Source organism: Protopterus annectens, chromosome 15.part0 (assembly GCF_019279795.1).
Source record: "Protopterus annectens isolate FY-2018-M chromosome 15.part0, PAN1.0, whole genome shotgun sequence".
Lineage (NCBI taxonomy): Eukaryota > Metazoa > Chordata > Ceratodontiformes > Protopteridae > Protopterus > Protopterus annectens.
In genome coordinates this window covers 699,495,513-699,503,372 of record NC_056749.1, presented here as the reverse complement: position 1 = coordinate 699,503,372, position 7,860 = coordinate 699,495,513, and the positions used below count along the sequence as shown (strand labels likewise).

Sequence of the window (7,860 nt, the reverse complement as noted above, 5' to 3'; positions counted from 1 at the left end):
GAAAAGGGAACAGAGCATCAAAAATACTGAGAAAGATAGATGCAGTACAAGTAAGACACAGTATCAAAACAGGCCAGGATCTATCATATACTACTGCCAATAATAAACTAAAAATGTCAGCATAAGTAGAAAAACTTACAAGATATGCAGACAAATATGATGTAAAGGTAAAAATAAGCAGTTCATTGATAACACAAAAATGTTTTTATAGAGAACTGGGAAATAATGCAAAAGGAATAGAAACACCACCCCAAAAAGGAGTCATATACACATTTTGGACAATTATTTATGAAGACCCTGTTGCACATAATAAAGATACTGAATGGAGAGAAAAATTAAAAGAAAACGTCAGGAGTTTTAATGTAGAGGATATGAAATGGGATGAAGTAACGGCAAGAGAAATTGAGATAAAATTATGAAAAGCTCCTAAATGGAAAACTCCATGCCCAGAAGCACAACTTAACTTCTGGCTAAAGGTATTAACATCTTTACACAAAGATTTAGCCCTGATTATAGAAAGACACAAAGCCATAAAATACCAGGATTTGCAAGCAAAGACAAGAAAAGTGTGGAAGAAAGTAGTAGTAGGAGCAATGGGTCTAATAAAAAAGAACTTACCATTGTACTTGGATGTGCTACCAATACATGTAACCCGGTATGAATTACAGAAGGAGGCAATCCTTGGAACACTGTCGTTGCTGAGAAGAGCATGATTGTCTAACATCAAAAAATGAAAGAATACTAATTCCATAAACTTTATTAGTACCATAACTTAGGAACTCAGTCCATTCTCATTATGGTATTATAAATCTAAAGCACTGATGAAATTAAAATGGTGTGGCAATTGCCAATTAATCACATTGTTTCAAGCTGCTGTCACTGAATGATTATCAGTAACTCATTCTGAAGTTGTGAATGATGTCTGTTTTCCTTTAATGCCGCACATGCAACTGCCAATTCTTTGAAATCTGACAGACAAATGTGTGTTGTGGGTGCAAAAAACGCAATAAACTTAAGATTTATTTTTAGAAAAAATATGCATGAAAATTAAACTAGTTCAATAAGAAGGTGCATGAAAAGTAAACTAGTTCAATTAGAAGGTGCATGAAAATTAAACTAGTTCAATTAGAAGGCACATGAAAATTAAACTAGTTCAATAAGAATGTGCATGAAAATTAAACTAGTTCAATTAGAAGGCGCATGAAAATTAAACTAGTTCAATAAGAAGGTGCATGAAAATTAAACTAGTTCAATTAGAAGGTGCATGAAAATTAAACTAGTTCAATTAGAAGGCGCATGAAAATTAAACTAGTTCAATTAGAAGGCGCATGAAAATTAAACTAGTTCACTTAGAAGGTGCATGAAAATTAAACTAGTTCAATTAGAAGGCACATGAAAATTAAACTAGTTCAATAAGAATGTGCATGAAAATTAAACTAGTTCAATAAGAAGGTGCATGAAAATTAAACTAGTTCAATTAGAAGGCGCATGAAAATTAAACTAGTTCAATAAGAAGGTGCATGAAAATTAAACTAGTTCAATTAGAAGGCGCATGAAAATTAAACTAGTTCAATAAGAAGGCGCATGAAAATTAAACTAGTTCAATAAGAAGGTGCATGAAAATTAAACCAGTTCAATTAGAAGGTGCATGAAAATTAAACTAGTTCAATTCGAACTCTCAGACTGAAACAAAATGTGTCATAAATTGGATGATAGTAGTAGAAGAAGCTGCCTTGTACTTGCCTTTTCAGTAAAATGTAATACGTGAAACATGTAAAATGGTAGATGACTACATTTGCCACTGTGACAATGGAGTACATTTTAAAATTAAAACTAAACTGTACTCCAAAATGTGTACACTGTTACCAAGTTTACTGCTCATGTTAGCAAGTGACATGATGATGTTGCCTTATTTGAGCAGTACCTTGTTGGGATTCTCTCTCACCCACAAAACTATGTAATCATGGAAACAGGAAGGCATCTTGTAAAATTCAAATGAACGCCACAGCAAATTCTGCTTCTGGAATTATAATTAGAAGGATTAGCTAGTCCTATTTGTAGCCAGGAATTTATTGCACAAGTTAATGATTCTAACCATGGGTTAGGGGCTGTACTTAACCCGATTTCTCCATGGAGAAGAAGAATATCCAACAGCTTGCACAGGTCATACATTACAACCAAGAGATGAATCATGCAGCCATATAAAAGGAGTGCTTGGGAGTAGTGGGGGCTCTATAACATCTCTGGCCTTGCTTGTATGGTAGAAAATTCACAGCAATAATATACCATAACCTAAAAAAGTAGTTACACAGAGATTGCAGGTAAATCATCAAGCTTCTCAGATGGATGGTGGGATCATATAACATGGTGACCATCCAACATAGAAGTGATATCGGTAATGTAAATGTTGATGTCCTTTCCAGACAAAAATGTATACTGATACTTCAATAATAAATCATATTACCCCAAGGTTTGTTTTATCATGATTTCACAAAAAAACTCACTTGGTCTAGGAAAGATGGAAATGTGTGAGGGAAAACTTTGATAAACTGGGAATATGTTGTTTTTCATAAGGTAAAGAAAGCAAGAATAGAAGTAGCTGGGCTAGAACTATATCAGTTAGAAAAGGTGTGTACAAATAATTGCTCAGATAGATATAAGATGTGTTGCATTGCACTTGCAAGATGTTAGATATTTAAGAAAATGTGTAAGATGGCATACGACGGCATTTGCCACTGTTGCAAAAAGTTGGCTGCTGATGCCTATGTTATGTGATGATGACAATGATGATGATGATGATGATGGCTGGTGATTGATCCTTTATTTGGACAGTAACTTTATTCCCCCCCCCCAGAATCTGTAATAGTGGAATCAAGGAGTTATGTTCAAAAATTCACCCAAACTATAGAAAATCTTGCTTGGGCACTTCTAAATAGAGTTGTAGGCAATCTTGCTTAGAGACTAATAAAAAGGGAGATTGATGATTAAAAAAAGTTACAAGAGTTTCTGCATTCTGCCTGATGAAAATATCCTTAGAGACAGAGCTCAAGCTGTATTATACTGCCTGCAAGGACTCTAATCGTTTTGCTTTGGTCACAAAATTCAGAGATAGTAAGGGCACAATGCATCTTTTAGCTAGAAAAAGGTAGTTTTTAGTATAGATGTTAGATCTTCCAATAAAACTAAAACAGATTAATTTTGCAAGACACTCTCCTGAGATGCAACTATAGCCTTGTTATATCTCAGCTTGAGCCCTGAATGAGGGTTACAAGTGTGAACAACCGTCAAGAAGTGGAAACAAGGTGGGGTGGTGGAGGCAATCTTGCCACACCAAGGGGTGAAATCTAGTAGGTATCCTCAGTTTCTTGAGGAAGAATAAGGGTGATGTGCAGAGCTGTAGTAACTACAGAGGGATTAAATTGATCAGTCACAGTATGAAGTTATGGGAAAGAGTAGTGGAAGCTAGGTTAAGAAGGGAGGTGATGATTAGTGATCAGCAGTATGGTTTCATGCCAGGAGAGAACACTACAAATGCGATGTTTGCTCTGAGAGTGTTAATGGAGAAATACAGAGAAGGTCAGAAGGAGTTGTATTGTGTTTTTGTAGACTTAGAGAAAGCATATGATGGGTGCCTAGAGAGGAGTTGTGGTATTGTATGAGGAAGTCGGGAGTGTCAGAGAAGATTGTAAGAGTGGTAGAGGATATGTACGAGGATAGTGTGATAGCGGTGAGGTCTGCGGTGGGAGTGATGGATGCGTTTAAGGTGGAGGTGGGATTACATCAAGGATCAGCTCTGAACCCTTTCTTATTTGCAATGGTGATGGACAGGTTGACATAAGAGATCAGACAGGAATCCCCGTGGACTATGATGTTTGCAGATGACATTGTGATCTGTAGTGAGAGTAGGGAACAGGTGGAGAAGACCCTGGAGAGATGAAGATATGCTCTAGAGAGAAGAGGAATGAAGGTCAGCAGTACTAAGACAGAATATATATGTGTGAATGAGAGGGAGCATAGAGGAATGGTGAGGATGCAAGGAGTAGAGGTGGCGAAGGTGGATGAGTTTAAATACTTGGGATCAACAGTTCAGAGTAATGGTGAGTGTGGAAGAGAGGTGAAGAAGAGAGCACAGGCAGGATGGAGTGGGTGGAGAAGATTGTCAGGAGTGATTTGTGACCGACGAGTACCAGTAAGAGTAAAAGGAAAGGTCTACAAGAGGGTAGTGAGATCAGCTATGTTATATGGGTTGGAGACAGTGGCATTGACAAAAAGGCAGGAGTTAGAGCTGGATGTGGCAGCGTTAAAGATGTTAAGATTTGCACTGGGTGTGACAAGGGTGGACAGCATCAGGAATAAGTATATTAGAGGGTCAGCCCAGGTTGGAAGGTTTGGAGACAAAGCCAGAGAGGCAAGATTACATTGGTTTGGAGATGTGCTGAGGAGGGATGCTGAGTATATTGGGAACAAGATGCTAAGGATGAAGCTACCAGGTAACAGGAAAAGAGGAAGGCCTAAGATAAGGTTTATGGATGTGGTGAGAGAGGTCATGCAGGTGGTTGGTATGACAGAGCAAGATGCAGAGGACAGGAAGAAATGGAAACAGATGATCCACTGTGGCGACCCCTAACGGGAACAGCTGAAAGAAGATGATGATGATGGGGCTTTTGGAAAAAAATGTCTCCTTATCCATTATACCACAAATATCATATCTGAAGAATGTATCTGTACAGTGTTTGATACATGCAGTGTACAAATGACTGCAGATGGCTGAACTGTCAGTGTGAATCTCTGGGACACAGTAGGACAAGAGTAATCTGATCATTTACATACTCTGTCTTCTCTGAGGAAGAATTAATTTATCTATTTTTCTGTTGGAAGTCCTTTTCATTTATAAATATTCATCAGAAATGGCATTTGGAGGTGTGCCAGTATTGTTAAAATATCCCGTCAAGATAGTTCTAAATAGTGACACAGAAACCATTAAAAAACTTAAAAAGCAAGGCCTTTCATTTACCACTTATCAACAGGCAACTTCATTGTCCAAACAGTTTGGAGCAGTGAAATATTTTGACTGTTCTGCAGTTAACCAGGAAGGTGGTGAAGATACCTTTGTCAAGTCTGTGTTGACTGTGTTATTCCCTGTACTTATGAAACCCCTCAAAAAGTGTGTTCTGTTGGAGTGCCTGGATATCAGTAGTGTCATTATCTGCTGAGAGGATACCTTTTCATAATAGGTTTGTGTGGCTTTTCCATTAATGGGCATTATTGTACTAATTGCTGTAACCAGCATACTTTATTACAGCTCTGTTTACCAGTCTTCAAACTACAGAGCTGCTGTCGACCTCTTGATAGTCGGTACTTACAAATCTGAAAAAGCAAATTGTGTTCAAGCTGGCATAATACAAAGAAAACGTCAAACTGCATCTAATAATCTTGTTTTTAATAATTGAAACACCTGGAAATGAGTCTTCAAATGCCAGAGAAGGTAAGAATTCTGAGTCTTCTAACATGAGGATAGGATATCTTGGCATTAGATATTGTTTACTCTTAAATAATGCCTTACTGTCTCCATTAGAAATAATTTGGAACCCAAGCACATTTATTGCCTTATTTCCATGTAAACACTGCTCTGTTCCATTTAGAGCAGCAGCTTAGTCCATGATGTTGCCATGCTAATTTAGATGCCTTACTTACAAAACTTTTATGTAGTTTCAGAAAATGTTGGACTCATATTTGTGCCTTCCTGTTGCCTATGATGTTGTAGAAATTACAAAGAGCAGTGTCCTTGAAAAACATCAGTAATGAGGACCCTTGTGCTAGATAAACTATAGGACAACTATGCAGTATTACTGTTGAAATTCTACATTTAGTAAAAACTAAAATACAGCTGTCATTGTTGGCTCTTCTGGCATTAAGTAAAGTTGGACTGAGCTGGACAAGCAGGAAGCAAATATAAGAGTAGGGTAATTTTTAACATGGTATGCTGTAGTTTGAGAGTTAGGCCATTTCAAGATAACTTTGCAATGTTCTTATCAAACACAATGTTTCCATCCTTTTAAGGGTTATGAATGTGTGTTTTACTTATGGTATATTTGCAGGGATACATAGAATGTAAAGCGATACACAGTCTTAACAGAAATGAAAATTCACGTAACATTAAATATAACTCAGAATGTCATGATGAATTGTAAATAGCCAGCTTACTGTTTTGAAATTGTTGGCCAGTCCATGTCCCTCTTAAACTGCTCACTGACCTAAAACAGTTACTAGTTTTTAATGCCATAAATATAAAGGTTTTTGCAGATGAAAGAAGACACTGCAAAAAATAACATATTTCACTTTCCCTCTTAACCTCTGAAACAATTTCCACTGCATGTAAGGCATAGCAATACACCTGCCACCAGCAAGGTAAACCTAAATAACCTGATGAGCAGCCTCAGGTTATCCTCCATTTTAGCTTATACTGCTTTCCTGAGGCAGGATAGACCTTTTGAATGTGAGTTATTGGCTTGGTTTGTAATTATGTGCAGACTGATTGCCTAGAGCTTACATATAAACCCATGAATATCACTGCATACATTTTCTTCAAAAAAATTTAAAAACATCAAGACAATATTGAAAAGCATTATCATTCAAAGCTATGCACAAATAACTTAAAACAAATTACAATCTACATAGCCAGATATTAATTAGGATGTTAAGGATCAAGAACAAATTTCATTTATGCTTTCTGTTTACTGCTCTCAAAATAACTGTTTGTGGTGACAGCCACCCTATCCCCAGTCCACTATATCAGACACAAAACTCTTCCATATCTCGCAACAACCCTTTCAGCTAAACTTTTAAATAAATCAAACCAGTCAACCATTATATCTTTCATATAAGCTTCTGCAGCATATGAAACAAGATTGCTGAATTTTATGCATGGATGTACAATCATGCACAAGAAATTGTAGTTATAACTGAAACCTGGTTGAAAAAGTATGTAAAGAATGAATAAATCCCTCATCTATTGTATAATATGTTTAGAATCGACAGGAAAAAAAAAAAGAAAAGGTGAGGGGGTAGCTATAAACTTTCAAAATACTCTGGAAATCTCTCTTTCCACAAAACTAGATTTCCCCATATCAGTAACAATGTAATCCTACTGTACTCTCAAAAACTAAACAACAGCAGAAACATATATATCACTTGAATCTATATGCCACAGAAAATAACATCCCAAATGCCAAATAATTTCTCAAATGGGCTTCCCCAAGGTAAAACAGGTGACAATTAAAGTAGGTGATTCAGTATCAACAAGCAAATGCTAAATAACAGCACCACAAACCATACCTCAATCCTTGTTGGCTTTAGTTATCTCATTTCTACTGCTACAAGATAAAATAAAAAATCATCACACATTACTGCCAATATCTGGTTTCTGATGAATTCACCAAATAACATTACTTCAACTAGCTCTTTGCCTGACACCTTAAGTGACCATATACCAGTCATTGTCATTAGGGAACATGCCAAAAACCTATCTAACTTTAACAGCCTCTACATACTATCTGACTGGGTGAAGCAGTGTCTCTGTTTAACTCAGTCTTCCTAATGCTTTGAACTCACTTGCCCTACTAGAACCAATAGTGTTAAAGGTACACCAGCTCAATGGCTATCCACACAGACCAAATTACTTACGAAACAGTGAGATAAAGCATAGAAAGCTTGGCTAACAAATAAAACTGAACCTATCTCTAAACCTTAAATCTCTGAGAGACAAAATACGATATCAAACAATATAAGAAATCTTACTATTTAAACAATCAAACCAAACCAAAAGAATACTGAATACTAAAATCTTCTGGTTCTCTTTAA

General features: G+C 36.5%; 1 pseudogene; it reads left to right on the top strand.

The window, feature by feature from the left end:
- Window positions 1-5,213, top strand: part of LOC122789872 — a 77,826-nt pseudogene extending 72,613 nt beyond the window's left edge.
- The last annotated feature ends 2,647 nt before the right edge of the window (window positions 5,214-7,860 follow it).